The sequence below is a fragment of the Lactuca virosa genome, chromosome 3 (genome assembly GCF_052849685.1).
Source record: "Lactuca virosa cultivar CGN04683 chromosome 3, Lactuca_virosa_CGN04683_v6, whole genome shotgun sequence".
Classification (NCBI taxonomy): domain Eukaryota; kingdom Viridiplantae; phylum Streptophyta; class Magnoliopsida; order Asterales; family Asteraceae; genus Lactuca; species Lactuca virosa.
The window spans coordinates 266,524,273-266,532,150 of NC_136428.1; positions in this window are offsets into that span (position 1 = coordinate 266,524,273).

Consider the following 7,878-nt stretch of genomic DNA (forward strand, 5'->3'; position numbering starts at 1 on the left):
TTTGGAATAGTTATCCTCGAATGAATATCAGTTGCCTGAATAACTGTTACCAGCTGCATGTAAGAAAATAATCTTAACATATAATGTGAGCAGTGTTTCCACTCGCTCATTAAGTTAACAAGATTATTATTTATTAGTGTGACGTGTAAGACGTTTTGGTTACTTCGGTTGATCCCTCTTTGCAGGCTCCTCATGAACTTGCTCTCGTTTCCTCCTGACTCTCATGTTGTCTACTATGAGGAAGTGGTTACATCTATCTGGGTTTGTCGTGCGAGAATGGAAGTGACTAAAGAATCTATGAGATTTAAGGTAACCTTATGGGGTGATCCTTACAGAGTCCTCCTATAATTGCACAAGGTATACAAGTTGTATATAATTCAAGATTAAATAGACCTTCGAATAAGTGATCCTACTCCAAAACCACAACCAAACAAGGAACAGGTAGTGAAGCGTAGATCACAAATTCTAAGTCTATAAAATCTCAGTTATATATAACCTTGGGAGTATACACTGCAAGATTATAGACCTATCCGTAAGGGTATTTTAAGTTATTACATAAGTTATTTGTATAGTGCCTAAAATACTCCTATAGTATTTTAACGTAATGTACTTGGTATGTTTTAAACTTGTTATCGCGTTATAGTATCATAGAATACTCCTATAGTATTCTAACTCTACTGTACTTGATCTGGTATTCTCTTGACTGGTGTTTAGGTAAGTTTTAAGACTGTTGCAACACTACATCACTCCCAAACACATGTCGGTCACATCTCGAATGAATATAGTTGATCAGGCTATATTGATCCTAGCTATGATTACATAATTGTTCAGGTTTGACGACAGTGTCCAACCTTTAAATACTTTAGTTATGTTTTCATTGTGATACTTGTTCTAATATGCACATGTATAAGCAAGTAGGTATAATTTTATAACTTATCGTTATACTTTTAAAATATATCATTATCCAGAGCACTTAAGCCCCATTCTATTTATAGTTGTATATCTTTTATAGGTTGATATACTTAGTTCACTATAAACAATGCTCTGATACCAATCTGTCACACCCCAAAAACCGGAACGGCGGAAACGTTCGGGGGTGGAGGACGTCAGGTTTAGTATCACAAGATATGCATTATAGTAAGCAAGTAATGAACAACCATTTCATTAGAAAGAAAGTGTTTACAAGGTGTGTGTTCACAAAACATAGAATACATAAGCAAATAACAAAACAAGACTTGAAGCTACTATGCTCCATCTTCTGAATTCCCAGCGCGAGTACCTGTCTACTAGGCTCCTGAGAATACAAGTTATTTGAAAGAGTTGATCAGCAATTAAGCTGGTGAGTTCATAAGATTTTAGTGAAGTATGTAAGTTGTAGAAAGTTGTTGAAAAATGTAGTTGTAACATGTAGTTGTAAAATGTAGTAAGTTGTAAGTTCTGTTTAGAAAAGTTCGTCTGTTCCTCTAGAAAATCCTATATTTCCTACTTTAATGAAAGATAATTAAAATGACTCTACAATCCTTTCTATGAGTACTAAATGGATACAAGTTATATAAAACTCAAAGTAAACAAACAATCGACTGTGCGCATCTGCCCTAAGCCCACAACCAAAGAAGGAACATAAATTAAGGCGGATAGCACACATCCCATTAGTTGTTAGATCATTGTTGTATATAACCCTGGTGTATTCACTTGTTACTCATGGAGTTAATTGTAATGGTTCCTTTATATTTAATGAAAAGATTTTTAAGAAAACCCTTATTTCTTATAATAAAATGGTGACCACAGTGACTACTTTTATAATAACTTAGTTTATACTGGATATATATGATCTAATATCGGATAGAAAGTTAACTGGGTGAATCTGCCCTAAGCCCACAACCAAACAAGGAACAGGAAGTAAGGCGGGAAGCACACATCCAACTACCTATTGGGTATTAATTATATATAACCATGATGTATAAACTAAAGTATTATAGAGTTAATCACCTAAGGTCCCTTAAGTTTATACTGGTTTAATAAAATGGATTAAACCCTTTACTGGGAAGTTTCTAGTTTTGTATACCAAAAGTTCTGATTTGGAAAGTAAGTTTCGTACTAGAAAACTGTGCATTGACTCTGTGTCTTATGACTTGACCCATACCTGGTACCCTTATGATGACTTAATGTATACTGAGCATATATATATATATATATATATATATATATATATATATATATATATATATATATATATATATATATAATCGAATAGAAAATAGACTGGATGAATTCGTTCCAAGCCCACAACCAAACAAGGAACAGGAAATGAAGCGGAGAGCACACATCCTATTACATGTCGGATCCTATTAATATATATATCATTTGATGTATACATTAAGGAATCATAAGGTTAGCATTATGGTCCTCTCTACTAAACGTAGCCTTCTACCAAGGCATCTAATGCTATGTGTGTTTGTTTCTTGCATGAGTTGTATATTTTCCTAAGTTAGACTATCATTAACCAAAAATATAGTTTTCATTGACTTTCAAGTGGTACTGTCACTTTATTAAAGTAATGGGAAATGTAAGTACACAGTTGTCGTTAAAAATGGCATACGGATGTACTGATGACCTAAAACATGTTTGTTTTATTATGGTCATAATGTGAAGGCTAGTACCCCTACTAAACACTCTCCCTGTCTAGAGATTAAGGGAACCAAACGCGACCTCTGCAAATTCTTGCAAGCCGTGTAATTCACATTGAAGTTATATAATCATGTATACCCAATATAACTATCACCTTTTGTTTAAAACAATGAGTTAGTGATTCATTGGTATAATTAGATCCTGTAGTAGTTCCATGCTATAACAACTTAGTGTCACACCCCCAAACCAAGGATGGCTGAAACGTCCGGGGGTGGATGTCTTCATGTATAGTATCACAACAACGAGTATAATAGTGCTCAAAGTAAATACAACCATCATAAATATAATTGAAAAGGTTACACCATAGTATATGTTTACATGTTTCAAAATTAATTACATTATGATGACAAAATGAACTGTTTGACGGTTTAACGTCCCATCCTCAAAGTGCTGATGTTTTCTTGTTTTACTGATTTCCTGAGAATACAAGTAGTTTTGAAAAAGTGTCAACAATTAAGTTGGTGAGTTCATAAGAGTTTTTGTTTGAGAAAGAAACTGTTTCCTTGTAAAAGCGACAAAGTATGTTTCCAGAAAATCCAATATTTTCTTTATTAAGTGAAATGAATGCTTCTATGTTATGCGGTAATGAACCCTAGAAAGACCCATAGATTCATTCTATAATCGCCCAGTGTATATAAGTTATATAAAATTTAAGTTAAATAAATCGTCGAATATAATGGGTCTGCCCTAGGTCCACAACCAAACAAGGAACAGGAAATGAGGCGGGCCCACCAATTCTAAGTCGATTATGACTAGATTCTTATATAACTCTAGCATATACACTTAGCAATTATAGCTGAAGTCTAACAATTCTAGATGAAATATAGTTTTAACAGAGATATGATTCCAAAGAAAATCCTATATTTTCCTTATAAGAGTTATGTGGTCCTAAATCCCAGGACCGAAAATAAACAAGTATTTTCCATACTTAAACATATAAAAGTGGTTTTAAATCGGCATAAGACCCTTTTTAAAGTTAGGTAGTCCTAAATCCCAGGACCGAAAATAAACAAGTATTTTACCATACTTAAAGTAATTCTTGCAAGTTTAAATCGGCATAAACTCGTTTAGTTTAGAAGTAAAACCCCTTTTCAAAGTAGAAGTTTCCATGTAAACTTGAAAGATTGTTAACTATCTATGTGAGTCGCTATAACCATACTATGACGAGAAATAACATGCACAACGTTTTTCAGACGTTAAGATACTATGACTCTTGTCACCCGTAGACCTGCAGGTCCCGCTGTAGCTAGCAGCAAGGTGTGGGGTGTCAAACCCAATATAGATCTATACATAATTATCACGCTCTCCCTACAAGAGACTCTGGTTATAACTTACAGGAATTGGGATCCCGTACTTGAACGTACGGGGAGAGAATTGCCTCACAACCTAAGTTAACTAGTTTACACATAGTTTGATATTAAAACCTCTTCCGTGGAGGAAGAAAAATCACCTTCTTTGAATAAATAGTGATATGAAATCCTTAAACTATTACTATTATAGTTTATCACGTAGTATATGAAAAACCCATTTGTTTTGAGAGTAAAACCTTTTTCGTGTACTAAAATCCATAAACTATGATTATTGAAGTTTATTATATGTGTTCGAAACGAATGAGTAAACCTTATCATGAATGACTAAATTTCAGTTTAAGATGAGAAACTAACAAGATAATACATTCAATATTTAGAACTTATGGTTATACATTTTGCTCAACATATTACAAAGTGTTATGAAAGTTATAAGCTGTTAACTAGTTTTTAACCGTTCTGCACTGTTTTAGAAAAATCATAGAAAAATCATACGAAGTCGAAAACTGAATCCGTAAATTCTGAGAGTTCATAAAATGTGTCTAGTTTGTTCATAATTTTTATTATGATTTTTGGAATTCTTTAACTTGTGTTAAAATGTTCATATTCATAGACTGGTCCGAATTCGTTTTTGAAATGATAGGCAGTTTTGTAAAAATCACTATAAATCGTAGAAAAATCGTATGGTGATGTGCAAGTAGTCATTTTAAAGGTATGAACCTGAACTATTTTCACCTAATACAGTTTTGAAAACTAAAATGCTTAAGTTGACCAAAACAGTCCGTGAAAGGAGTTGAACTTTTCTGATGAAGGTTGTTAAATGAGTTTAGTTGTGTTCTTGGTGTTTTAACTTGTATTCCCCCCTTAAAACTTAAGAAAAACATGAAAAGATAGGGGTATGAACTCACCTTGAGTGATTTCAGTAGATGGATGATGGAGAAAAGAAGTGTTCAACTCAAGAACACTTGGGAGATGCTTGAAGATTTGAAGATCTACAACAAATATGACGATATTTGTGTAAGCAATCTATGATTTGGATGAAGGATAGTAGAATATCTGAGTGTAGGAGTAAGATACTTACCAAATGTAGAAGGAAAGCTTGGATACAAGCCTTGAATCTCGAAATCTAGAGAGAGGAAGTGAGAGAGAATGAAGTTGTCACTTGGTGGAAAATGGAGTAATGTGAGGAGAGAGGAGAGTTTTCCAGCTCTTGACCAAGTGTGTGGCTGAAAAATGGTGGGAAAAGTACTATGGAATGACTGGGTATGGTGGAAGGACAAGGGGTTGTACTATGGAGGTATGGGGAGGTTGCTTGTGTCATACACTAAAGCAAAGTCAACACTCCACCCATAAATCTTACCTACTAGATTTTATTCTTAGGCAAGGATTTTCTCCAAAATATAATTAAAATATGAATATTTGGGGTTTATTATGTTAAAATACGAGTTTGGGTGAAAATCCCGCGTTAAAATCTCGAAAAACGGGCTCAAAACGCTAAAAATATTGAAAACCGGGCAAAAACTGCCAAATTCCGAAATTTGGGGCCGGAGGTTCGGTCCTAGTCCTTAGAACCGAAAGTAGAAGAAGAAACCGAGAGAGGGGTTCGGCTGCGAGGGTCGCCTCTCGGACCGAAGGTGAGGCTCGGTTGTGCATGGGAACTGAGAGGTCTCGCAGGCTGCTCATCAGGAGGGACCGAGGGTCAAGATCTCGGACCGAATGTGTAGCCTTCTCGGACCGAAAGTCCTAGTCCTCTCGGACCGAAAGTGAGAAGGGAAGAGCAGAAGGTCAGGCTAGGTTCGGAATGATTCAGGGGACCGAAATGGACAGAGCGCTCGGTCCATTTCGGTTGAGAGGGTTTCGGTTCTCAGGAGGTTCGGCTCCTAAGAGGAGTTTCGACTCCTAAGAAGAGTTTCGGCTCCTTAAGGCTGTTTTTCGCGTAGACTTCCGTTTTCGAGCGGTTTTCGACTAAATTAAGGGCCGGGGATGCCCCGAGTGATTATAAGAAGTTGAGAGAGATTTTGAGAGAGATTTGGGAGAGATTTCACATACTTGGAGAGATTTCTCATACAGAGAGAGATTTGGGAGAGATTTCACATACTTGGAGAGATTTCTCATACAGAGAGAGATTTGGGTGAGATTTCACATACTTGGAGAGATTTCACATACAGAGAGAGATTTCACATTCTTGGAGAGATTTCTCATACAGAGAGAGATTTGGGAGAGATTTCACATACCTGGAGAGATTTCTCATACAGAGAGAGATTTGGGAGAGATTTCACATACTTGGAGAGATTTCTCATACAGAGAGAGATTTGGGAGAGATTTCACACACTTGGAGCGATTTATCCTACTTAGAGAGTTTTGGGAGAGTTAGAGTGAAAGAGATTGGGAGAGACTTCTTTTGTGACCTTTTTGAATGTTTGGCTTCGCAACGCAAGGTTCTTACACTATGTTAAGCCTTGTTATGAGTGTTATATGCTCTCGAGGGGTATGGAATAATGTCCTATCGAGTAGATTCATCACTTACCCTGATTAGGTTTTAGAACTTCCGAACACGTGAAAACTCTAAGTGATACTTTATATTAAGATTGTGAGTAGGTACAATAAGAGTCATGATGGAAACCCTAATATACAAGGGTTAGATGAGTTGACCGGTTTGACTTGTTGACTTTGACTTGGCCAAAAATTGACGGTTGTCACACTTAGTATGTTTGATCTGTTTCTCATAATAGTATGTTCTGTTTGTTTCTCATCATAGTATGTTCTGTTTGTTTCTCATCATAGTATGTTCTGTTTGTTTCTCATCATAGTATGTTTGACTCATGTATGAACTGACTCTTTGTATGCTTCATTGTACTAGAAGTAATGAATAGTATCTTCCTAAACTATACCTATTATAGTTTACTAACGTTTTACTTGAACTGTTATTGAAAAGACTCATTTATCTACTAAGTTATGCTTGTACTTTAAAAACGGAGTTTGATTAACTATAAAGTAACATAACTTTAAAAAGAGTTTTTGAAATTGTTTTGATCACTTATAAAAGACATAAGTAACATTTTTAAAGATGTTTATAACAAACAATTACACAATTATCATTGTGTTCAACTTGTATTCCCCCCCTTAAAAGCATTTAAAACAGTTAAAAGATTCATTACGGGGTATGAACTCATCTGATGTGGGTGATGAATATAGTGTTTATAAGCAACTATATGAAAGAAAACACCTTCCGGGACTAAGAAACACTTTGACCAAGTGTTGGAATCACACGTGATTCATCAAAGGAGAGTGGAATGGCAATACCATGAGTTTACTACCATGGGTTTACGGCCAAAGGGAGTTTACGGCCGTAAACTCATGGTCAAACTTGCATAAGTGTTTGTTTGAAGGCTAGGGAAGCTTGAGGGACTTTTGCTCTACACAAGGATGAGAAAGACCAATTCAATGTAGGCTTTTGATGAGTTTACGACCCAAAGGAGTTTACAGCCGTAAACTCATGGTCATTATGCATTTTAGAGTAGTTTAAGGTCCTATTCTCATCAATGAAGGGTTCTAGGTCACAAGCTTTGCATCTAGGAGGGTTTATGGCCAAAATGGCACCCTTAAAGGGGTTTACGGCCATGGGAGATGGATTGGCCGTAAACTCCTTTTGTTATTGTGTTCTTGATGATTTCAAGTCTCTAAGCATGAGTCCTAACTAGATATGAAGTATAGGGAAGAGTACTTACGATATAGAGGCTTGAAATGGTTGATTTTGGCCAAGAACATTAGTGTGTGTTCTTGGTGTTCTTGGTGAAACTTGAAGATCTAAGAAAAGAATGATTTCATGGATGAAATCAAAGAGTGTAACTAGGAGATGAAGTGTAACAACAAATCAAGGAAA